Source organism: Ochotona princeps, chromosome 19, assembly GCF_030435755.1.
Source record: "Ochotona princeps isolate mOchPri1 chromosome 19, mOchPri1.hap1, whole genome shotgun sequence".
NCBI lineage: Eukaryota > Metazoa > Chordata > Mammalia > Lagomorpha > Ochotonidae > Ochotona > Ochotona princeps.
This window is the reverse complement of record NC_080850.1, coordinates 34601293-34627069: the sequence shown is the minus strand read 5'-3', so window position 1 is coordinate 34627069 and position 25777 is coordinate 34601293. Positions and strand designations below refer to the sequence as shown.

General features: G+C 54.4%; 1 long non-coding RNA gene across 1 annotated transcript in view; it reads left to right on the top strand.

The window, feature by feature from the left end:
* Positions 1-205: 205 nt before the first annotated feature.
* The window catches only part of LOC131482658 (uncharacterized), a 185093-nt gene continuing 159521 nt past the window's right edge, over positions 206-25777 (top strand). Inside the window, exons 1-2 of the long non-coding RNA XR_009247198.1 lie at positions 206-268; positions 786-889. This is a non-coding gene — a long non-coding RNA (uncharacterized LOC131482658). The remainder of the gene's footprint in view (positions 269-785; positions 890-25777) is intronic.

Below are 25777 nucleotides of genomic sequence, written 5' to 3'. Positions count from 1 at the left end.
CTCTTGCCGGGTGCCCAGAATTGAGGCTGGCACTCGAAGAGACTTGCTCAGACTAAGCAGTGAACAAGTACGGTGGTGGTCGGGCTCTCCTTCGGCGTGCCGGACTATGCAGACAGGGCCTGAGCTCTGGGCCTCCGCCGCCCCCAGCCTGTGGGCGCCCTTCTCAGGACTGGTGCTGGGCCACGGCTGTTCAGAATCATCGCCATGCAGTCTTTTCCTAACAACTTCCTGGAACAGAGTTGCTATTTCCTTTAGCTGAAGCTCTCAGGTAAGCGGTGAAAAGAAAAGCAGTGGCAATAGCACAAAACCAAAACAGAGATTGTCATGCAGTCCAGCAGTTCCACTTCTGAATAAAGTGGGGCCTGGGGTGGATGCTTATACACCCGTGTTCACAGAAGCTTTGCTCACAGGAGCTGAGAGGTGGGAACAAACTCTATGTCCATTGGCAGAGGCGCAGGGAGAGAAATTAAGACTGGCATGTGGCACAGTATGGTAAGCCTTTGCTTGCAGAGCCAGCAACTCCAGCAGCCCAGGTGCAGCCCCCATCCGAGTCTTGACTGCTCTGCTTCCAGTCAGTGGCCTCCTACTTCACCTGGGAAAGCAGCAAAAGATGGCGCAAGTGCTTGGCCCCCTACACCCGAGTGGGAGGCCAGGGTGGAGTCCTAGCTCTTGGCCTCTGCCTGGTCCAGCTCTGGCTGTTGTTCCTTTTAGGGAGTGTACCAATGGATAGAACATCACTGTCGTTCGTTCTCTGCTGTTCATATTGATTTTTTTCTTTTTTAAAGAAATTCTCGAGCAGTCTGCAACGTGGCTGAACTTGGGTGAGATTGTGCTGAGTGCCATGAGCCAGGCTAAAAGGACAAGTGGCATGTGGTTCCGCCCCAGCGAGGTAAGCACAGAAACAGAGCGGGGTTGATGAGCGCCAGGGGAGTCGGGGTTTCCTAGCTTCTTGAATTCGGTCTGGGAAGAGTAAGATTCGGAGGTAGGATGGAGGTGGTGAAGGTTGCGAGGCAGTGTGAATAGGGTGAAGGCCACTGAGCTGGACACTGGTCATTTCCCGGGGGGGGAGGGGAAGTCCTGGCTGTTGTTATAGGAGCACTCCCGGCCGGTCACTGAGGTTTAGACAGTGCTGCTTGCGGAGTGCACATCCCGGAGTTGTCCCTGTGACACAATTCCCCAGCCTCGGGCCACCTGATGGCCCTGACAGGCATAAGCAGCAGGACCCCAAGCCAGGGTCAGCAGGACTGGAGGGGTTTTTTTCCCCTTGGACAGAGCTGCCAACTACCCACCCCTACACCCACCCCCTGCCTGGAAGGGGAACAAAGCCAGGAGGGTAATTTAAGGGTGCCCCGGGCCCCCTGGGGCCGCCCCCTACCATTGTGCTGGGCTCCCCCAACCCCCTTCTGCGCTGGAGCCACCAAGCATACATATGCATGAACCAAGGAGGCCCGGATTCCCTCCCCGGGTCCACAGGGAGTGGGGGCCAGGAGGGGTCTGTGAGCCCATCTCTGCTTCCAGCAGTACAGGGTGACTCACTGCCCCTCCTGGCCAGCCCAGAGGGTTGCTTGCTCCTGGGCAGTAAGGGCAGACTGCTGAACTGCTCTCTGTGTAGTGTGGGCTGGCTGAGTCCCTGTCCCCTGTCCCAAGCTGCCAGCGGCTGCAGCCCTGGGTGAACCAGGAAGAGCAGCCGGAAAAGCAGAGCTGGGAGCAATGCCTCCAGTGCAGCGTCTTCGCTGGCAGCCCTGTGGCCCAACCACTCCTGGATTAATCTTTCTTTCTTCTTTCTTCTCTTTTTTTTTTTTTTTTTCTTTTCCTTTCTGCTCAGTGGATTGTGGTCAAGGCCATTGTAACGTGAGCACGCCTCGGAGGGGATTGGCCCAGCGGCTGCCAGGGGCCTCTTTCACAGAGCGCTAATTGCGTCTCAGACCACCAGTGCTCGGGAGCTACAGATGTCTCCCTGCCTTTGCCTGCATGCCACAATTGGACCCATCTGTTGCGTCTATTCGCCAGCTACCCTGCCCACCCCCACCCCTTGCCCGCCCCCTCCCTCCCTCTCTCTCTTTCCCTCCCCTCTTCTGCAGAGCCTAAATTGAAAACTCATCAAAATGTAATCCAAGAGCAGTTTGGCTGCTGAGCCGCCTAGAAGGGGCATGGTGGGAATAAAGGCCCCCCGCCACTTTTACACCCGGGCCAGAGCCCGGGGAGCCGGGTCACAGGCAGCCTTAGGGGGGAAAGTGAGAAGTTAGCCCGGCAGATGGGCCACAACACGCAGCCCCATAACCTGATGCCACGGAAGAGGGGCCCTAGCAACGGGCCAGCCGGGAGGGAGGACGCCACTGCCCCGGAGGTGGCGACCCCACCTCGAAGGCCTCGCCCCGGCCCAGGATTTCAAATACGGATAGGGCCTGAGCTCTCGGCTCTCTGACCCCCATCTGCCCTCTCCATCTCAAAGGGATTTGTGAGACACGGAGGGCAAGGCCAGCATGGGCCACGAGGGCCCCAGGGATGGGGCACTGGAAATGTGGCCTGCTCTCCTTGGCTACCCAGGCTTGCCAGCCTTCCGACTGCCCTCAGCCCTAAAGCCTGTCCCAGGCTCAGGTCCTTTGCTGTACCTATGTTCCTTCTGCCAGTAAGCTCTGAGAGGGAGGCAGGGCTGTGACTGTAGGACCCTCCCCTGGCTGCATTGTCGCAGTAGGGACAATGTCCACAGGGAGCTAGCCTGACTGCTGTGGTCTGTTTTGGGTTCCTCCTTGCAACATCCACCCTAACCTGACACAGGAATGGACCGGTCACCTTCACGTGTGGCCTGGTGGCTGCATTGTCACATTTTTCTGCAGACACCTGTGGCTAGAGGAATGGGGAAGGATGGACTCTGGTGACCATGATGCTTGAAGATCCGTAAGCTTTGAAGGGCACCTAGGAAAATGTCAGTGCTGCTGACCGCTCTGGGCAGGGCACAGCCCCTCCTTGCTGCTGAAGGGGCTGCTGGTGTGGAGCTCCATTGATTCCTAACTGGAGTTTTCATAAAACACTGCTACTAGGCCTGGTGCAATAGCCTAGTGCTAAAGTCCTTGCCTTGCATGTGCCGGGATCCTATATGGGCACTAGTTCATGTCTTGGCTGCTCCACTTCCCATCCAGCTCCTTGCTTGTGGCCTGGAAAAGCAGTCAAGGACAGCCCAAAGCCTCAGGACCCTGCACTTACGTGGGAGACCTGGAAGAAGCTCCTGGCTCCTGGTTTTGGATTGGCTCAGCTCCAGCTGTTGCAGTCACTTGGGGAGTGATCCAACAGACAGAAGATCTTTCTGTCTTTCCTCTGTGGATCTGACTTTGCAATAAAAGTAAATAATAAATAAAAATCCTTTTAAAATGCAAATGTGAAAATAACAGATTTTTAAAAACCCCAAAATAAAGCACTGCTACTTTTTTCTGTGCCTAGCAACCAAACAGAATCACACATACACACACACGTATTTCCCTACCGTGAAGGATTATAAAGCCACCCCTGGCTCCTCACCCAGGGTAGTGCCCTTTGACACTTCCTGTCCTGCCATCTCTCTCCATCCCATTGTTGGCAGCACCCATCATCTCATCCATGCAGCAAAGCAGGTGTTACCCAGTGGGAAAGGATGGAGGCTGGGCCACAGCCCTGATTGCTGGTCTCAGCAGTGCTGGGTGGAGGCCCAGGAAGCTGCCTTTCCCACGAGCCCTGCTCCCGCTGGGGAGGGGGCCCTGCTAGACCTGAAAACTGCTACTACCTCCCAGGGGCTCTCGGTGGTTCTCAGCCCAGCCACAGGTGGTTAGCTCTGGGACTCTGCCTCTCCTCCCTTCCTGCTGTGTCCCCCATGTCCTGAAGAACTTCTCATACAGCTAGAGTGTGTGGACATTAGGTCTAGCTTGGCTGACTTTTAATTGAGGCATCATTAATTTGCTATCACAGAGAATAAGCACCCTGCCTTATCTAGAGCCTTCCTTTGCTACCAACTTAAGCTGATTAGCCTTGCACTGGATGAGGAAGGGAAGGCAACATCCCAGCAGGGAGCAGGAGCTAGCTGGGCCACAGACAGGCCTGGGAACTGCCCTTGGGAGGGGCAATAGGCTGAACCCAGAGCCTCCGCACCTGCCTCATCCTGCCAGCAGCCACCAGGCAAACATCTGCCCAGCAGGCCTCCAAGGTGCCGACCTGAGTCCTGTGTCCCCTCCCCTCCATCCTGATGATGAAGGGCCTCCTTTATCCTGTGACCCATGGTTCATACACCACAGACCTCAGGACCCATTGGTCCTGGTAACATGCTCTTCCAGGCCCTGCCACCCTGGAGCTGCACCCCCACCCCCAGGAGCACTCTGCTTCCTTTGTCCCAGTCCTCTGAGCCGAGCTGAGCCAAACCTCTGTCCCTTGATCTGCTGTGCAGCTCCCCTTGCCATCCCAGTCTTCTGAGCTGATGGACAGGCCTGTACCTGCCTTGTGTGGGCTCCCTGAGACTGCTCGCTCTAGGTTCAGGATGGAGCACCTCCTCTGGGGAGGCTTCTGCTTTGGTCAGGCCACCATGAGCAGGACTTACTGCTCCTGCAGAAGGAGATAGGTTGGGGAGGAAAGAATACCCCTACCCAGGGTTCTGGAGCCTCCTGAGTGCAGGGAGGGGCAGTAACAGGACCTGGGCTCTCTGTCCCTGTCCCGCCCCTCCTCAGCCTTCTCACTCCTCCTCCTCATTGCTGGTGTGGCTCTGGCACAACCATTCTGGGCCCTTGAAGCAAAAAGGTAGCCTGGCCTGGCTCTTTACCAACTGAAAAATTCTGCAGAAGTAATTCTCTTTCTGATATTACTTACTGCATTTGCAAAATGGGTATTGGCTGTGTCCTACCTGTTCCTGAACTGAGGCCCGAGGGAACCACGATGCAGGATGGCGTGTAGGGTTCCCAGAAAGACCAGCCCCTCTAAGAGGCCAAGTGCCCCCAGAACTGTGTCCTCCCTCCTCCTTGCCCTCATTGCGGGCTGTGGGCTGCGGGCTGTAGGCTTGGGCCAGTGGCTTCACTTCCAGTGCCTCAGGCTCCTTCTCTGAGAATCCCCTACAACTGCCTTTTAAAGCCCCCTGAAAATGATGAGTTGGGAGGCCTGAGAACTGGCTCCTGCTGCCAGCCGTGCTGCCAGCTGTCCACACAACCCTCTGGGAGGCTTCAAGCCCCAAGGATGGATTCAGCCATCACACATCCCTCACTGAACTAAAAGCTTCCCGCCTTGGCTCCAGTCATAGACAGGAGCAGGCGCCATACCCTTCCTACCCAGCAGACCGGAAAATGCTGTCAAGAGAGGAGTGACTGTTCAGGCCACCTGCCTAACATGCCTACAGCCAGAATATCTAGTTCCTACTGACCTTTGCAGCCTGGTCCTTCCCACTTGCCTAGAGATGCACTGGCCCACTTTTCAGCCCCCTGGTCTGCAGGATTCTCCCCTAGCCCAGGGGCTTTACACATGCTGTTCTCACTGAATGGAACATTTACTACTCTTCCTCCTCCAGAGTTAGTTCCCATGCTATCCTTCCTCCCAGTAGCCCAATCCCTGCCACTGAGTCAGACCTTCTCCCCACCAGTGAACATTTAGCTACTGCCACAAACTATACCCTGAGCCACAGACTTCAGATCTCAGGCCAGGCTTGGCACTGTTCTGGGAGCAGAGGGTCTCGCCTTTCAGGCACGGGGGTCATCATCAAGTTGGAGTGCTGGCAGGTGCCCCGATGGTCAGGGTGGAAGCAGAAAGGGAAGGGAGATGGAGCAGCTCAGCCAAGCCTGCTCGGGGCGATTTGGTAAGGCCAGCACTGCTCTTTCTCACCCAGCCCTGTGGAGAAAGCCCAGCATGGCAGACACCGCTTGGAGCAGCTGCGCCAATGTCATTCCTGGAGAGGATTGTACAGCCCACTCCCTGCTAGGCCAACCCTGTTGGGGGGCAGGGAGAGCTTTGGATGCCCACTGGTCCCTGATGTGTCTTCACTATGGTGTGTGTCAATGTTGTATCTCTCTTGGTTCATTGATGGGCACTTGAAATGGCAGCTGGCTTGCCAGGTGGTGGTTTCGCTGGGCATTTAGGATGAGACGGCTCTGTTGAGCTCGGGAGTTGGTGGTCCACATCGTTTCACAGGTGTGCGATTTGGGATGTGTGTGTGGGTCTCTTCTCTGGAGCTGCTTCATAGTAACAATGGGAGTGGCTGTCATTCAGCAGACACTCCCTGCATGCCAGGCACTGGGTGCTCACTCTCACAGCAACCTTGGGAGGTGGAGCCTGTCATTCTCTCCAGCTTTCCCAGGAGACAGCCAAGACACAGGAAGACACAGGAAGACACAGCACCTCACACAAGGTCCCCCAGCTAGCTGGTGGGCAAACGTGGGTTTCCTGGCTATGCGTATGATCAAGCTGCTGTTTTAAGAAAGTCACAGCTGCACTGATATTTCTGGCTCCCAGCTCCACGTGAGAATTCATGCAGTCCAGCCTGGGCCTCTTGATTTGGCTTCATGGCAAGGAGGGAGGTAGTCCCTGAGGTGGGGCGCGGCTTCGGAACTCTCCTGCTTCTCTTGTGCCCAAAGGAAGCCCAAGCTCCTGGCCAGACCAGCTCAGCACCAGCAAATGTCACCAACACACAGCACATCCTCCGCAGACAGGACATTAGTGGGTGTCCTTAGAAAGCAGAGCACAAGATGGGGCTGCAGGGGGTTTAAGCGGCTGCTTGGGAAGCCCATATCCCCTATCGGAGTGTTCCATTCCCTGCTCTGCTTCTGGTTCAGCTTCCTGCTGATGTACCTCCTGGGAGGCAGCAGATGATGGCTAAATTAGCTGGGTCCCTGCTTCCCACCTAGGAGACCCAGAAGATGCTCCTAGCTCCTGACTTTGATCTGGCTCAGACCTGGTTATTATAGGTATTTGAGAAGTGAACCACAAGTACCTTATCAAAGCATGACACTGGAGGATGGGTAGTTCTAATCTCAAACCTTATGAACCCCTCAAAATGGAATCCTGGCCTTCTCTCCCAGTGTAGTGGGGAGCCCCACAATGCCAGGATATAAAATGTGGGAGAAGTGAGTGTGGTTGGTGGGGAATGGGAGGGGAGAAGAGGAAGCCTCTTAGTGGGGACTGGGGGCTGGTGGCTGGGGGTATAGGGAAGCAGGCTGGTGCATGGTGGGGGTGGAGGTATTTGGTAGAGCTGGACAGGTTGGCCAGCAGTTCCCAGGGCCACTGGGAGAAGGAGGGAGAGTTTGGGTGGTGAGCAGTTTGAAGACATTGTGTGTGTGTGTGTGTGTGTGTGTGTGTAGCCAGAACCATGACACACAATAACCACAGCGGGGTGCTCAGTGGCCAGAGGTGTAGGTCATGGAGGACATTAGGGTCTACAGTTGCTATGGACAACTGATTATCCAGCACGTTGAGGTCTTCAGAAGTAAGCCCAGTTGGGGAAGAGGATCTGTTGCACAGATCCCAGTTTAGCTGCTACTGGCAAAGCCAGCTTCGCCCCCAAGAATACTAATTCCAGTCCCAGCTACTGCACTTCCCATCCACCTCCCTGCTAATGCACCTAGAAAGGCAGAAGTTGACCCAGGTCCTTGGGCTTCTGCCACCCACATGGGAGACCAGAAGGGAGTTTCTGGCTTCTGGCTTTGGCCTGACCCAGCCCCATGTGTTGTGGGTGTTTGGGGAGTGAACCAGAGGATGTTTAGTCTCCCTGTCTCATGTGTCTCCCTCTCTGTCCTTCTGCCTTTCAAAAAGAAGAACTAGCAACCGCTGGGATGGCAGAGGCTGCTCTGGGCCCTGCGGTCATTATCTTGGCATGTACAGGGAACCCATGGCCAAGAGAGCTACAGCTCTGTATGTTTGTCCCTGTGTGTGTGGTAGACACACAACCTTAGACAGACCGACAACAGGGAGTCCAGCCCTTGCAGGGCCACAGGCCAGAACTGCAGGTCAAGGTGCAGTGCCTGTGGTCCCGTGGGCTCCTGGTCGCTAGGAGACGGGCAGACCTCTGCCTGGCGGAAAGCGTCCTGCGTGGAGGGCCAGGCTCTGGGGTCCCGTTCTCCCGGTGCCCCCGGGGATAATAAGGACTTCAGAAAGGACAGCCCCGACTCAGGGCTGAAAGGGGCTTTAGTTCCTTGTTCTGCGGCTTAAAAAAGGCAAACAGAAGCTTTTCTCCTTTGGGGATCAATGTGAATCCCAGAAAATCCCATTATTTCCCTTTGAGATCAGTGGCCTGCTCTTGAGGGCTTTCTCTTCCCCAGGGCAACAGCCCTCCCGCCTCTGTGTGAGCACCGGCCCCCCACCACACCCCCGTGTGGCCACAGGTGAGCCTCAGTTTACCACTGCTGCCGCTCACCACCATTTCTTCTGTGCTCAGCCGGGGCAGCCACCAGGCCCTTACTCCATCCTGATCCCGCCAGACCGTGCAAAGTCAGGAGCCTCCAGGGAAACGATTCCCACACTCTCCTCCTCCAAGGAGCCTTTCTAGACCCTGCTGCCTTTAGTGGGCTCTGTCTCTGACCATCACTTCCTCCAAGGATCCACCCCCAACCCCCGCTCAAGCAAGGGGACACATTGCATAGGGAGGATGCTTGGGGTGGGGATGATGGTATTTAGGCACCTTCCCTGTAGTATCTGGTGCTGGCTGGGTTAAGCTCCCTCAGTGCATTCCATAAAGTTGTTAAGGAAGGTGTCATCCCAATATCCAGATGAGAATATTGAGGCCAGAGAGGCCAGATCTTGGACCTAAGGGCACAGGGATATGAAGCAAGATCCTATCTGTTCCAGAGGAAAGTATGGGCTCTGCCCTGTGCCCAGCCTTGCTAGGATGCTGTGCATGTTGGGGCTCAGTGCATGGGACACCTCAATGCAGCTTTTCTGAAAGTAGAGATCCACAGAGTAGGCCTGTGTGCATAGGTCACGGTGCTGGGCAACAGCCAGCACTCCAGGGACCCCTTGCAAAGTCTCCACCCCAAACCCATGCCTCCCGTGTATGCAGAGCAGAGGCCACTCCTTGTTTGCTAACTGTGCCACATGCTGGAATGGGCATCTCAGAGCCAGCCTGGCTTTCTTGCCTGGTACTATGGAGTTCTGACAGGAACTAGGTCTTCATATACGTATGAGCCATGCCTCAGCCACCTTGGTCACAGCTCAGGGACCTCTCCAGTGCAGGAACATAACAGGCAGACTTTTTTTTTTTCTTTTTTGCCTGGTTAGCTGCCAGGGATGCTTCTGCAAAGGGGCAAGTCTCCTTGAAGGGTCCTCCAGGCTGTGACGTGGCCTTCATAGCACTTGTAGTTCAGCCAAGTGCAGGCAGGGTGTTTGGGGAGCGATCCCAGAAGCCGCTGTATTCCGTTTTCTGGAGCCCTGCTTGACTCAGCCTAGATAGGAGTATGGGCAGAGCCCACAGCAGGTCTGCTGGGGTAGTACTTCAGTGCAGACCATGGGGCCTTTCATTAGCATAACAAGAGTGCTCAGTGAAGAAGGTGCTCCAGCCAGCACTTGAAAACTGTTGGTTCAAGTAGACTGGAAGTCCTGGCCTTATCCTTACCCTGCTCTGGGCTGAGCTGGGGGTGTTAAAGCCAGCTGCCTCACTGCCTGGTGCTGGGAGCTGCTGGCACGCATCCCAACTGTGGGCTGAAATCAGGGGGATGCAGACAGAGGGGGCCCTAGTGAGAGCCAGGCCTGGTGCAGCTGTCCCAGGGTGGCCGTCTCTCTTCCCCCAGGGTGCCCGTCCCTCTCTAGGGCAGCACTGATCGGCTTAAAGAGGCACTGCCCTCACTGGGCCTTTTGGCCTCCCTGTCCGTGCCCCTGGTGGCCTCTGGGCAGACTGATGCCACATTTGTACTCACATAACCCAGAGACAGAGTTGGGGCTGAGAGGGAACTGACGGCTGGAGGTCGGAGGTTAAGAGGGGTTAAGCCTTGGCTTCAGAAGGTCACCTACCAGCTCTGAGAGGAGCACTCACAGGTACCTTACTGAGACCTAAAGCAGAGACAGGCCTGCAGGGAACAGGCCGTACCCCAGCTTCTGGTTGTCAACATCTGGCCCTGGCATTGTGCAAGTCCTGGCCTCTCCCAGCCTCTGCTTGCTCATTTTTGCACAAGAAGCTTGCGCTGGGTGGATGAACAATCAGAGTCCCGTTTCTGTTCTTGGGGTGTGTGTAGAGGGCTCAGCCAGACTTGAGACCCAGACAAACAGACAAATGGGAGGGCCAGACCAGAATTCCCTAGGGGAGGGGCTGTCACAGTCTTCTCCTGGGGGTCCTGGTGATCGGGGCAGCCCTCTCCCAAGGGAGGTGAGCCCCTGCCCTGCCAAGCTTCAGCCTCCCCCCCCCTTCAGATATGTACTGATCACGTGGCTCTGATCCTACATCATCAAGCTGATCGAGGCTCTAGGAAGCTGGTTTGTCCCCAGCACAGGGCACAGTCACCTCTCATGGGGGTGTGTAGGGTATTCGTTAATCAGCTAGGAAGTGCCAAGGAAGAGTGGTCAACAGCCTGACGGCCTCAACCAGAATGGATGTGCGGAGCCCAGTGGGTGCTGAGTGAAGCACCACTATGGCTAGGATGTTGACCGGCATGGTGGGAGAAAGACCTTGGGTAGAAGGAAATGGAGGGGAGACATGTGACTTGGGTGGTCCTCCCCCTGGTAAAGGGCCTCCAGGTGCCCATTCAGGAGGGACCCCAAGCATCTCTCCAGGGTGCTGTGGCCAAGGCCCCAGGCTCCTTCAGGTCTACCCTTTTCCATCATGATGGGTCAGAGGGAGGCAGCTGGCCCAAGGCTGCACAGAGATCACAGAGCCTTTGGGGTACGGGAGCCTTTGGGGTAGATGCCAGGGCCAACTGCCCATACTTCTTACAGTATCTGATCTTATACATAGCCTCTCAAGGGAGAAAGGGGTTACTACTCTGCCCATCCTACAGATGAGCCTGTTAGGACTTGAAGTTCGGGCTTGGTGGGAGGCAGATCTTAGATTCAGAGTTCAAGCTTCACCCTGAACTTGGGCTCCATGAAGCAGGTTAAGGAGATTTCTCTCATATCCCTGGGAGAACATGGGAACATTAGGAGGGAATGCAGGGTGCTTAGCTAGGGCAGTGCTGGGCACTTGGTGGTCCTAAGCCCACAGGAAGGAGGAAAAAGAGATGTTGAGCTGGCTCTGCAATTACTGAGCGCTGTCTCTTTGCAAGCCAGCATGGACATCCCCACTCTCCAGGTGCACAGGGCTATCTCTGGAGACTTCAGGCATGGCCTGGACTCCCCACCACTTGCCCCTCTGACACTCACCCCTTCCCATTGCCTGGTGCACCAGGCAGAGCACAAAGGCCTGGTCTTTGCCGGGCAGAGTGACCAAATGTGCCCTGCCCTGTTTTCTATCACCAGCGTTCCCAGGTGCACTACAAGAAGTGGCAGGGAAATAGGCCCAGGCCCCTGCCCTCTGCCTTGGAGGATGGGTTTGGGTGAGGGGTCTTCAAGGCAGGGTCAGGAACCCTAAGCAGAAGTCCCACAATGAGCAGGGGCCTGTCAGCATCCCTATGTGCTGTGTCCCTGTACCCTTATAAGAGTTTTTACAGGCAAACCTTTAAAATATCTTGCTGCAAAGCACCAACAAAGGTGCCCACAGACACCACAGGGAAAGTCACTTACACAGAAGTGTAAAAGCCAGCAGGGTTCAGTGCTAATTCTCAACCTCATTTTACCCTTAGTTCAATGGGTATTAATGTCAGTGTGGGGCTGGGGTTCCTGCTTGTTTGTTTTTAAGAGACAGCAATTTTGTTGAAGTCTCCAATAGGGCCTGAGGTCCCCAGAAACAGCCCCGGGCTTTGTTCTGCTGCTTTGTGGGGGCTGTGCTTGTTGTGGGAGAAGGCAGGCTGGGGCCCCTCCGCGGGGCCCTTGGGAGGCACCAGATTGTGTGGGCGGCGTCGCCTGGGGATGGTGGGCTGGGACTCTCCGCAGAGGGCAGGAGCCTTCTGGGCTTGCAGGGGAAGCCCAGCCCGCAGCGACCCCTGTCCCTCCCCCAAGCGGAGGAGGCCACCGGGGACTCTCCAATTGGAGGGCCTTTCATCTCTTTGTTTTTGCAGTGATTAACCCGTCCCAGCACCCTATGAGCCTGGCTCTGGGCAGCGCCAGGAGGGAGGGGGGCCCTGCCTGGGCTTTATGGCCATCAGGGAACTCTGCTGCCATTGCAGTGGGGCTTTCTGAGGCCCGCTTGAAAGCGGCTGTCTGCCCAGTCTCACGAGCGGAGAGCGCACAATCCTCGCAGGGCAGGGCACAACTGGGCTAGGATCGCCAAGCCTGCCAAGGTGCAGGGGTGTGAGGAAGTTAGTGTCTGCACTCCGAGGGCGCACCACCCGTTTGAGTCGCTGAAGCTGGGCTCCCCGCCTGCTTCTTGGGGAGCCCCCTTTCCATCTCCAGGCGTCGGCAAGGGAGCTGGACGTGTGGTCCATCCCTGGTTTGGCCGGAGGGAGGCCAAGGCACCTGCCGGCCGTTCCACCTCTGCATGCATTTCACACTTTCTATCCTGTTAGGCGTCCTCACTCCCAGGCCGGTGTGGACTCCCCCTCTCCCTGGTTTTTATATCAAGTGGATTTAATCTAGTTAGACGATTTTCTGCTTAAAATTGCATTGTTAACAGCAATTGTTTAAAAGTGGACCGAGAGCGAGGGTGCCCAATCTTTGAACCGGCCGGTCTTGGATGCCTCCGCTTTGCGCCCGGGGCGCTCCGCACAGAAGCGGCTAGCTAGAGCTGGGAGGGGGGGCGAGTGGGGAGGAGCGGGAGGGGGGTAACAGAACAATCCCCCCAACACCCCCCACCCCCCACCCCCGCTTTCTCGGTGGAGCCTCCGGGCCGGCCCCCCAGCGCAAACAGATGCAAATGTCTCTGCAAACGTCGCACAAAGCTATTCAGACAGAGGCGGCCCCTTCGGCCTCAATAGCCCTTTAAACGCAGTCCAATTGCCCTTAAGTAGAGGCAAAAGGGCCTGCACACATTTTTTCACTGTGGCTGGAAGGGGGCGGGAGAGCGAGGGACCTTGCGCGCGGGCTCCGGGGGCTGCCCTGTGTGGGCGGTTGGGGTTCCAAGCCTAGCGGCCGCGCGTGCACCACAAGCAGGAAGGTGCGGTAGCTTTGGGATTGTTGCCACTACAGTCCCACAGAGCCAGCGATGACGCCCAAGCTGGCGCCCTGGCGCCGCACACTCCCAAAGGCCGTGATTCTTTCAGGCCCACAAAAGTAGCTCTAAATCGCGTCGCTCACTCTAGCATGAAAGGTGCTTTCGGTCTGTTTGGGAGCAAAATGAGATCGCGCTCTTCCGAGAGGGCTGTTGACGCACTCGTGGGGCGGCGCGGGGGTGGGGGGTGCAGAGCCGGCGTGTGCCCCGCTGGCCCCTCGGGGGAATTAGCCTTTGGCCAAGGGCCTCCTAGGATCCCAGGGGGCAGCGCTCGGGGCCAAGTATTTCCTCTCATCTGGCCTACCAAGAAGCGATTCTAGGGGCCGGTGCGTGTGTTCTCAGCTTGCCCTCGCCCCCTTGTGGGCCTCGCGGCCTGTGCGCTCCTGCTGGCCTTGGGACCTCCTTGAGGCCCCACACTTCCTGAGCTCAGGGGGTCAGGACTCCTTGGCCCTAGGCCCGAGGAGGAGGATGGTAAAGGAAGACCCCTTAGGAGGGGCCCGCTCCGCGGCACCCAGCTCTGCCTCTGCCGCGGCCAATTCAGGGATCGAAATCAAGCTACAATCAGGTACCTAGTGGTCTCCAGTTACTGAGCCAGGTGGAGAAGACGCCAGTGCCCACTAAGGATTAGAGTGCTTGGGCATCTGGGTCAGATGTGCTTAACTTTCGGGCAGGCGGCTGAATCCCTGGCCTCTGGGGACTGCAGTGTTGTGCCTCAGTGGAATAAACAGGAGTTGCTTGGGGGTGCTCTGGGCAGGGATTTGACAGCTCTCCCACCAGCCCCCTCTCGGGGGCCACCATGTCACTTTCACTGGGGCCCACACTGAAGGAAGCGGAAGGCTTTGGCCCCCACCCCAGTCGCCCGGGGTAGTGGTCCTGTGTTCACCCCCTCTTTCAGATGAGCACACCGGAGCTAAGAATTGGGGGGCAGGGGCTGCGACCTTGGCTGTGGGCTGCTGAGCCCACAATCTTTACAAACCGAGCTTCTTTCTTTTTTGAACCCCCTCCCACCCTCGCCCATCCCGGCACGCAACGCTGGCGACGGTTCCCTTCCCCCCAGCGGGGCTGGGGGGACGCGGCCTGGCTCCCGAGGGGCGAGTCCTTGTCGCCTCGGGCAGGTGCAGGGCCGGGCGGGCGCGTGGGGCGGGGCGGGGGCGTTATCTCCTGACCGAGGGCGGCCCGCACATCTGTTTATCTCTGAAGCCGCGCTGGATCGGGTTTCTCGATGTTTATCTCCCTCCCGGGAGCTGTGCGCTGGGACAGCACAGTGATTGGCAGGTCGGGAGAGGGAGTGGGGACGGAGATGGGGGGGCTCCCGCCCCTCCTCCGTCTGGGAGGGGGCCGCTGCGTTGCCTACCGCCCACCCAGATGCTAAAGAGCCGCAGGTGAGCGTGCAGGCGGCCAGGTGCCTCCGGGTTCCTCAGTCGTTCCTCATTAGAGACCACTTAGCTGTGCTGGACGACAAGGTTGTGGGGATGAGTGGCTGAGGAAACGAGAATGATGGCCAGTTAGGGGCAGCAGAGCAGAGGCTGCCAGTGTGTAAAAATGAATGAAATCCCAATGAGTCTGTTTCCTAACTTGTCAAGTAGTCAAGAGGAGCAGCAGAAACTCAAGGGAAGTGCCCTCTGCTCTGGGCAGCTTCAGGCCAGAGCCCAGCTCCTAATGCCACATCCCTGGTCAAACACCTGCTTACAGCAGCCACTTCCTCCTGTTGTTTTCTGCCTTTCTGGTACCCGTGTTGGGCACCCTGGTTCTCTGGGCATCTGCCGCACCATAGGGCAGGGCTTCAGCAAACCTTTGTGCTTGGGTTAACCCTTGTAGGACATAGACCCACAGCAATGTTGTGACTGGTGTTTGAAAGGCACCTGAACTAGGAGAAAAGGCATTTGGGGATTGTGTTTATGTCTGGCCCTGCTTGGTGCCTGTAGGTTTTATTGCATGCCAGTCAGCCATGGGAGTGATTTCAATTCTCCTGGCCCACTGGCTGCCTTCTGGATGCGACCTGCCCCTCTAGCACTGTCATGCCATCCCCCCTCTGGTTCTCCATGAGCACTGCCCAGCCTACCTCCTCCCAGGAACCAATGGGTATCATTTGTGCTCCTGAGGCTTGTGGCAGAAGGAAACCCAGAGCTGGTGCCACCAGGAAGAGCAGTCTAAGATAGTATGTTCTGCATGCTTTGTCCCCAAGCTTTCAGACAGACCTCCTTTGGGCGACTGGAGGAACAAGGATGGTTCTAGAGTACCTGCTTCTTGCCAGTGAGTCACTGTCAGGCGACCGCAAGACCAAGGCTGTCAGGACTGATCCAGGCCCAAACACAAGGAGCCTGTTTGCCTCTTGTGAGTTATTGGCAGACGCTGACAGTCACCATAAACGCTGGCATCTGCCAAGACACAGGCCAGGGCAGGCGTGAGGGGCAATGCCATGTCTCCCAATCATGGTGGACGGACAACACTCCATCATCATTTCTGGAACAAGTCTTTGCATCTCTGAAGAGATCCTAGGGACCTCTTTACTGAGAGGGGTCTTCAGAGGCCTTTCCCCCATAGAATCAGATTGTGAATGAGGCATCAGAGGAATTTAACCACCCTGAGGTGTGAGCCAGCTGCAGAGGGAGGGCCCTGGAGCCTCGTTTGGGACCTGGACTCCCTAGGGGTGCCTTAAGCGACAAGATGAGAAAAGGCTGTGTGGCTGGAAAGGACCAAGGAATGGAACCCCAAGCCCTCTCTGCCATTGGAAGCCATGGGAACGTTTACTTTGGTAGGGATGTGTGCCCGTTGTCTTTGGCGTAGTTGCCAGCCCTGGCAGACCTCCTGAGGCCAAAGCCTCATACACCAGGTGCTGAGGCTCCTTGGGCAGTGGAGTTCAGGAGGCCACAGGTTGCCAGTCCCACCCCGCCCCCATCTTTAGGTGATGGCTGCCGCTACAGTCCCCTGTTCTCTGTCCCATTAACGGTCCCCCTAGTAGACCACATGCTTCTAGCTGGAACAGGATAAAGGTAGTCCCTCCCAGGAGAGGCTTCTCTTTCCGCGTGTTTGCCCTGCTGCCCTGATTAGCCATGAGGGCCTCTGTGTGTGGCTGCACGGGCACAGGACACACTGTGCTGGCCATGACCAGTGGGCTGGGCCTCCCTGTCCTCATCTCTGGGGAGACAGGGCAGGAGCAGCACAGCTATCCTATACAAGGACCAGGGACACCTGCAGGCCTTCCCCACTGGCTGAGTGTAGGCATGCCAAGGGCTCTGTCTGGTAGTTGAAGAGCCATCACTGAGAGTGTAAAGTTTGCAGGTTTTACTTCTTTTATATGGTTAAGGAATTTTTGGATATTGAAGGAAAGCTTCCTAGATACTTTCTGTGAAGATTACCTTGCTGTAACTGCGACTGTGGGAATGGTCCTACATGCCCAGAAATGGACAAGGGCTGTGAGACACCTCATGTGTCCTGTGGCTGGCATTTGATGACAGTGGTGGATGGCAGACTGTATACAAGGTTTCATAGGGTGAGCTGGGACACAGAGGGAGCAGGGAGGCCCCATTTGCTATTACAGTTAACCCCTTAACTAGAACTATGAGAGACCCAAAGACCTCCAGTTAACTTGCCTCCTGGGCACCACAATTAACATTCAACTATTTACCATCACGTGAGAGTTTGAGGACCAAGTCTTCAACTAATGGGCCTTTGGGGAACATCCCGACTGTCATGGTGTTATCCTGTGCTTAGCCCCCACTCAGAGACTCTTGCTGAAAGTGGCTGACTGGAGTCAGCCTGAATACCATTTCAGGATCTTCCTGGACAAGTTGAAGAAGCTGGGGGGCCTGTGTACACCTTCAGCTGGGCATCTTCTGAGGTTGTCCCAGGTGTGTGCACAGAGGTGATGGAGCTGCACACTCCGTCCCCAGGTCTCTCCACTTCAAAGAAGATGGTAGGTAGGTCAGAGAGGAAGCCACAGTGCTGGTGGTTACAGCGGGCAAGCAAAGGTCCTGGAATTTGGGGCAATTGGGATTCAGAGATGGTTCATAAAGGAGATGATCTAACCTGAGTCTTGGTTGCTGAGTGGCAGATGGAAGGGGCAAGGTGGAAGGTAGGGGTAAGTGTGTCTCCACTGGGAAGCAGCTGGGGCCCCAGCGTGGTGCATGAAAGGAGTGAGAAATGAGACATCTGGTAGTACAGACAGCTGAGGCTGGGGGCAGAGGTGAACAGCCAGGGACTATGTCCTGGGGAGTTTTATTCCGTGACCCCTGGGAAGATTTAAATACAGAGTAAGGTTGTTAAGCCTCTGGTTTTGAACCCACTGGTGGTCTTCTGGAGGGCAGGTCGGAGAGGGTGAGAGCTGGGGCAGAGAGGGGAGAGAAGAAAATGGGGCAGGTACCAGGGTTGTAGAATACCACAGAGCCCCACCCAGAGACACTCTCGGGCCTACCTGAGTCTCATTTCTGGGGCTGGGCCTGTTACTGCCCATGGGGGTAGACTGAAGTCCTGATGACTTCATGACCATTCAGAACCAGGGCCAGGTGCATCGCTGCACCTGCTTTCTTCTGCTGAGAATGAGAGCACAGCTCCACTCAGCCCTCCTTCCTCTCTCTCAGGTTGCATTTAAATCAATGCTGAAGTTTTCGCCACAACCTATGCTTACCACCAGTGTGGACCTCATCCCTGGCTCAGTGTTTACTGGCCATACAGACAGGTTCGCTTCCCCTCTGGACCAGAGCCTGGGTCCTGCCAGTCTTTGCTTCCCCTAGAATTGTGCCTCAGAGCCTAGTTCTTTTAGCAAGGATGGCAGAGAGAGGGCAGTAAGTAGTTTTTGGCCTATTCAAACTCTGTATTCAAGCCCTGTTTTCAAACCCTTTTGGCAGAGAAGGTGCACATGCATGCACACACACAGAGACAGATGTGCACACAAGGGTGTGTACTTTTCCCCCAATCCCTCCTGCCCCCACCCCTCAGCTATCTTCCAGAATAGAACTTACCAGGTGAGGCCCTGCCCCATTCCCTCCCTTCCTGGGTTCTTAGCCAGGGAGGTGAAAAATGAGCTGTGTGCATCTTCTTTTGAGCCAAAGGATTCAGATCTGTTACAGAGAGGCCCATCTGTCATGCCCAGCCCTGGGGACTCCAGGACCCTAACCTCCTTAGGCCCACCTGCAAGTGTCTGGAATCAGCTCACTCCCTTTGATGGATGGTAGGAATCTGGCCAGCTGACCCAAAAAAGGACGAGGGCTCTTGGTTTCCGGGATCACCATGAGGATCCTTCCCTGTCATGGGCCTCCCACCATGGGGACCCTCATCTCCCACCCTGCCAGGGGCAAAGTGTCAGGGTTTTGTGGTGGGGAAAATCCAGCAACCTGAACTTTTTCCTGACTCTGAGCATGTTTTCCAGGATTATGATGCATGTTTTGTAAGGGTGAGGGTGGAAGATGGATTGGGTGAGAAATTGGTAAGTGACTCTTAACCTCTTCCCTGCTGTTTTAGAACTGTCAGCGTGCAGGTTGGGTTGGAACCCAGGCTCAAGTTGGGCTCTACCTGTTGTCCTTTTTTTTTTTTTTTTTTAAGATTTATTTATTTTTATTGGAAAGGCAGATATACACAGATTTACAGAGAGAGGAGATACAGAGAGAGAAAGATCTTCCATCTGCTGGCTCACTCTGCAATTGCCAGAGCTGAGCCAATCCTAAGCCAGGAGCCAGGAGCTTCCTCCAGATCTCCCATACGGGTACAGGACCCCAAGGCCCTGCGCCATTCTCTCCTGCTTTCCCAGGCCACAAGCAAGGAGCTGGATAGGAAGTGGAACAGCTGGAACACAAACCAGCACCCATATGGGATCCTGGCACTTGGAAGGCCCTCTATGTATTGTCTTGACCCTGCCCTTCCATCTGTCACCTTAGGGAAATAGGGACAGCCACATACATGCCGCCGACCTGAGGCACCCCCTATCTACCCCAGGTCCTTATGTGCAAGAGCTGCTGCTGCTTGTTGGTCACAGTGAAGCAGAAGCCAAGGAGCCAAGCATTAGCTTTGCTGTGCGTGAAAGGAGCTTGGGTGTAGTGTGGCCTCTGCCTCCCTTCCCCAAGTATTGATGGCAGGGAGCTGGGGTGCAGCCTCGGAGGCTGACCTTTGAGTATCAGTTCGGAAGACCCCACTGATTGCTGAAGGGGGCAGGGAAATGCAGAAGGAAGCCAGCACCTGCTGCAGTGGAGTGTGCCTGTCCCCACCCCCACCCCAGCAGCCCAGGCTTGGCCTCAGGGCCTGACAAATGTCTTTTCTCATAGGAAAAAGGGGGAGGAGGAGCATGGCTTCAAGCTGAGCCCCAGAAAAGGAGTACAAAGTTGAATCAGAGGACCCAGCCTTCTCTTTCCCACTGCTTTGGAGATGTGGCTGATCCCGAAAGAAAAGGAACATTTGCCACAGGAAGAAAGACCAACAATTTTGGTCGGCCCGGGGTTGAGGCAGTGTCTGGGATGAGGGACTTTTTTTTTTTTTTTTTAACAAGGGCAGTCCCAGTCAGTGTGGGATGCTAAGGGTTGCAGTGAGCAGGCGCACCTGTCCTTGACACAGAGAAGCACCCCCACTCGTGGAGGAGCAGGAGAGTGAAGCACACATCACTAGGGTTTAGCTGCATCTCATGTTGGAGTGCTTGTGTTTGAGCTCCTGTTACGCCCCAGAGTCTAGCTTAATTAAGACTCTGGGAGGCAGAGAGTGATAACTCAACCACTTGGATCCCTGCCATCTATGTAGCTAAAGTCTCCTCACTTTGGCCTGTCCCAGCTTGCCTGTTATGGGCATTTGCAGAGTGAACCAATGGATAGGAGATCTCTCTCTCTCCCTCTGTCTTTGAAAATAAGTAAATAATTGTTCTAAGTGTGTAGAAGTTTACCGGTATTTTGGTACAAAACATTTTTTTTTAAATCAATGCATAGGGTTTTTATTTGTTTTAAATAACATGCACTTAAAATAAATATAGTTTTCCCAAGAAGAAATTCTCCAGTTCCACAGTTTTTGTTATAACTTCACCAAAAAGGATACGTTGAGAAAGAAATGGGGGGAACTTTGCCATCGTGTCAACATATTTTAATGAACATTTTTGAAACCCTACCCATAAGCTTGAAAATTTTGCTTTGCTTAAAGTTACAGTACAAAATGAGCTCGTGGAAACTTGTAAATCCAAACTGAGCTCCTGCTTTCTAATTGTTAAGAAGGACTTATTTATATACTTATTTATTTGAAAGACAGAGTTACAGAGATGGAAAGAAAGAAAGAAAGAGAGAGGCATTTGATGTAGGAGTGCATTTGAGCCTAACGTTTCATTGTGTGCTGATATCCTGTGGATTTATCCATTCTCCTGAAGATGGGTATTGAAGGTGTTTCCATTTAGGGGAGCTGTAAACAATGCTTCTTTCACCTTTCTCTTGGGACTCAAGTACAACAGTTCTTCAAAATTAGGCAACAGCCAATTGAACCACTGGGCCCAAGATAGTGGGGTAAATGGAGTTTGGGAAGGTGAAGGTGAAACTGTTTTCCAAGGTGATTGTGCCTATATGTCTTCCCAAGTTCAAGATATTTTCCACTGCCTGAGAGCTTTTTTAGTCAGAGAAAGACTAGTGTTTCAGGATTTGGCTTCTCGGTGAGGCTGAGTGTTGGATGTTAAGTTGGGTGATTCTTTTAGGAGGTCACCCCTGGGGGTCTCTGCCCTCAGTGAGAAAGCATGAGACTGCAGGCCCACCTGCTTCTGGCTGCTCTACAAATCCAGCCTAATGGGTCATTAGGGGTGCCTAGAAACTGTAATTATGGGATAGCATTTCACAGGCTTACAATTGCAGGCTGTGTTTGCTAGACGCCCAGATCAAGTCTATCGTGGCGTGGTGCAGCTCAGAAAGTTCGCACATGATGTAGGCTGCAAGGGGTGTAACGAGAGACTTGCCTTCTGCACAGAGGGTGTTGGTTTGAGGTGAGCAACATGGGCATGCCCCCTGACTGGTGGAAATAGCACCTGCCTGCACTGGCGGAAGAGAAGGCAGGCTGGTGCCCAGGAGAGTGTGTGCGCAACCCTGCTTCCTGCAGGGGGTGGGGGGTGTAGCACCATGCCCCCCCCTCCCCCCCGTTCAGGCTCAGAGCACCCATTGCAGGTGACATTCTGAGCATAGCAAAGGACTCTGGCAGCAAAAGACTCAGTGCTGGCTGCCAGGACAGGCCTTTAGGAGAATCTTTTTCCCTCTCTCTCTTTTTTAGATATTTGGCCTAAGTTGCCTTCCCTGGATGGAGAATTTTTGAGCCAGTGATTGAATGGGTGCTCCCACATCAAACCTCATGAGGGCAAGGGGAGCCAGGGCAGGCCGGGCAGAAACTGGACAGAGGAACATTTGGCTCAAGTCCAGCCTCTTCCCTAGCCTCCTCCCACTGGAAGCTTTGGAGGGTGGAGTGTGTGTGTGTGTTAAGACTGTCCTACCTGTGCCTTTATTGACCCATCATTGGCATCCAGCTGCTCAGACGCAAGGCAGCAGCTACCTGCATGTTGTCTTGTCCCATCTGTGGAGGGCAATTCTTTTAGTAGCCACACTCAGAGCTGCTGATGGGGTTATTGTAAATAGTCTGGGATCAGTGCAAATTCTACCGGGCCTTCTAACTCCAACTCATACTGTTGACACTATTGACACTAGCACCCTTTGGCTGGGGATCTGAAATGCAGAAATAGGGAATTAGGACAAATGTCCTTCCTCTTCCTTTTCTCTGGGAGACTTGCTGTTCCCTTCTGTGTGTCGCAGGGTAGATGGTTGGCACCAACTGACTCAGACTGTGGTGGACAGACTTGCTTTCAGAAGCTGTTGTTCACGCCCACTTTCTCCCAGGCAGGGAGTGTGGCCTCTCCCTCTTTGGAGTCTTCAGGGATGTTGGCAGAAAGTGGCTGGAGCAACAGTCAAGAGACTCTGAGGGCTCAAGAAAGCAGAAGCCACGTGACGGCCATCAACCTAGGTTGTCTGGGAAGAGGAGAGGCCCTGCAGGAGCAGGAGGGATAGAGCAGCTGAGATTTGGGTGTGGACTGTCTCCAGGCCACAGGCAGCCACTGTCTCAGAAAATGATGTAATACATACCACGGGGTGCAGCCGAGAGGAGTCTGCTGGTCCATCGCATCTCACATGTTCCTTCAACTCTCTTTTCCTGCTCTGCAGCCCTTACCAAGGGGGCCTGGAGAGCAGATGGACAGGGACCAGGCTTTGTCCCAGAGGAGGTGACATCGGATGCGAGGCTGGGGTTGGGATTCCAGAGGAAAAGCATCCTCTCAGAGGAAAAGCGTCATTTACTGTGATTCATGCTCGGAGCAAGTCAGCCCTTTCCAAAAGGGTCCCAGGGCGGAACCCGGAGACAGGAGCAGATGGCAAGGCCATCTCCCGTTCCTCTTGTAGCAGGGGTTTTCGACTTTGCCCTTTGCCTCTGTTCCCTACAGTGGCTGGAACAATATGCTTCCCCCAAGAAAGCAGAGATCGGTTTTGTTGCCAGGTGTCAGGATCACACAGTTCTGCACCCTCACCCTCTACTGCCCAGGGCAGGATAGCATCCACTAGCTGGGAGAACTCAGTTTGCTTCCTACGATGAGGTTTTCTGATCCCACTCTGGGCAGGCAACTCCTAAATGCATATGAGTGACAAACCTGCGGTCACTCAGAGTGGCTGCACTGAGGCCTGTAAAACCCAGCATGTACCTGAGCAAGCAGCACCTTGCGAGCTAGAACAGATTCCCTGGCTTGCACAGTTTGCTGTGCCAAGGCCATCAGGACACTTCCGTGGCAGCCCCCGCACCAGTCCTGTTCAGGGGGAGCAGAGAAGTCCCTCCTTGGGAATGTTGAGCCTGTCTTTAAGCAGAGGGTGGGAAGGGCCTCCATACTTCATCACCAGGTCTCCAACCTCGGATGTTACTGGCAACCCTAAATGTTCCAGGTGCTTATCAAACAGATGCTACAGCCAAGGCCCTGTGCTGGTGGCCAGGAGGCTGCCTGCTGCAGACAAGATGGTGAGGGCCCCGTGAGAGAATGCAGAGCCAGTCCCTCTGCGCATCCCAAAGCCCCAGGTGAGGGCAAAGCCAGGGTCTTGTCTCCTGTCAGATGTCCCGGGAGCTCAGGGGGTGATGCCGGCAGCTTGACCAATCTGGCCATGTGCTTATACAGTCAGTGCTGCCCCGTGCCCTCAAGTCCCAGCCTTCCCTATCATAGATGATGTGGTTTTTGTAAGGGAAGGGTAGAAAGCATTGCAAGAGGTCCATGTGGACAGAGACCATAGACCTCAACGCAAAAGACAAACTCACAAAACTTTCAGAAGAAACCCTGGAAAGCAGACTAATTCTTGGATAGACAAATAAAACCCTCATGGGGAAACCAGAAGTCTGAATGATAAAGAAATAATCACAAGGTAACTTGTGCTTCACATGAACTAGTTTTCTTCTCTCCAAAAGAAGAGAAGGAAGGTACAAAACGGTTGACACGGGAGAGGTGTGATGCGCATTGTCTGCCCACAGCCTGTTTCTGGAACATGCCAGGAGCATCTGCAGCTCAAAACAGGAAGACAAAAAACTTAGCCGAGGAATGGACAGACTCTGAGTTCAATCCCAAACTTGTGGTGTTGGCTTTATTTCACAAGACTCTCAGTAGTACTTGGATTTTATGATTATTTCCTGTTGTCTCTCTCACAGCAGTGCTTGGAGAGGTCTAATAACCATTGACTATGTGCCTGTAATAAAATAACTGTGTAGAAATGTGCAAACAACTTGAGTATTTTACCAAAACAAAAAGATGAGTACATCCTTGGAGCAGCGATATCAATAGCATCTCAGAACTATCGAATCCACTTGAGCAGAACCCTGGGCGCATGCTCCACAATGGGGCCCTGGGAAGACAGCAGGTGGCCATTGTCCATTCCCAGATCCTGAGGCAGTGGAGAGGCTGGGGGTGGTTTCTGTCCTTGTATTCTCCCCTCCCCCAAATACAGGAAGAAGGAAAAGAAAAAGCAATGGTCCCGCCTGCTTTCCTCTGATCCTTGCCTGTTCCCACCCTAATCAACTATGTAAACATAGTAAAAAATAAAATTAAAAAAGAAAAGATGAGTACATACAAATGACCCGTCAGTACCTGAAAAATGGTCTCAACACCAGGGACATCAGGGCATACGAACGAAAGCCATGATGAGCTATCACCTCACACAGTAGAAAAAACAGTGTTAAGAACAATAAGAATTTGGGGCCCGATGCATGGCCTAGCAGCTAAAGTCCTCGCCTTGAACGTGCCCTGGGATCCCAAGTGGGCGGGCGCCAGTTCTAACCCTGGCAGCTCCACTTCCCATCCAGCTCCCTGCTTGTGGCCTGTGAAAGCAGTCAAAGACGGCCCAAAGCCTTGGGACCCTGCACCCATGTGGGAGACCCGGAGAAGGTTCCTGGTTCCTGGCTTCAGATTGGTGCAATACCGATCATTGCGTTCACTTGGGGAGTGAATCATCTGACAGAAGATCTTCCCCTCTGTCTCTCCTCCTCTCTGTATATCTGACTTTGTAATAAAAAAATAAATAAATCTTAAAAAAAAAAACAATAAGAATTTGAAGTCTGGAGCTGGTTTTGCGGTAAAAGTGGGTTAAGCCTCCGCCTGCAACAGTATCCTCTATGAGCACTGGTTCAAGTCCCAGTTGCTTCGTCTCTGATCCAGCGTCTTGCTAATGTGCCTGGGAAAGCAGCAGAAGATGGCCCAAGGCCCTCTTACCCATGTGAGGGACCCTGACGGCTTTAGCCTGGCCCAGTGTCAGCAGTGGTAGTTGTTTAGGGACTGAACCAGAAAAAGGAAAGAACTCTCTCTACCCGCACAACAGTAACACTGGCTTTCAGATTAATGAATTTTTTTAAAAAAACTCCAAGCCTGGGGTCCAGCAGCGTGACCTAGAGGCTAAAGTCCTCACCTTGAACACGCCCAGGATCCCATATGGGCGCTGGTTCTAATCCCGGCTGCTCCACTTCCCATCCAGCTCCCTGCTTGTGGCCTGGGAAAGCAGTTGAGGACGGCCCAATGCATTGGGACACTGCACCCGCGTGGGAGACCCGGAAGAGGTTCCAGGTTCCCGGCTTCAGATCGGTGCGCATCGGCCCGTTGCGGCTCACCTGGGGAGTGAATCATCGGACGGAAGATCTTCCTCTCTGTCTCTCCTCCTCTCTGTGTATCTGACTTTGTAATAAAAATAAATCTTTAAAAAAAAAAAACAACTAAAAAGCCTGGTCAGTGTTTGGAGCGTTTATAACTCTCATGTTCAGCTGGAGGGAGTTGAACTGACACAGTCATTTCTGTAAGCAGTTTGGCAGTTTTGTTTTTTAAAACTATTATTTATCTTTTATTTCAGAGGTAGAGAGAAAAGAGAGAGCTAGCTAGCTTCTGTCTTCTGGTTTTCTCTCCCATATGCACACCAGGGCTGGGCCAGACTGAAGCTGGGAGTCAGTAACTCGAACTGGGTCTCCCCCGTGGGTGGCAGCGATCCAACTGTTTGAGCCGTCACCTGCAGTTTCTCAGCTGGAAGCTGGGATTGAAAGCAGAGGGAAGACTGTGACCCAGGCACCATGATGTGACTTTCAGGCATCCCAACTGGTGTCTGGGCCACACCCACGCCC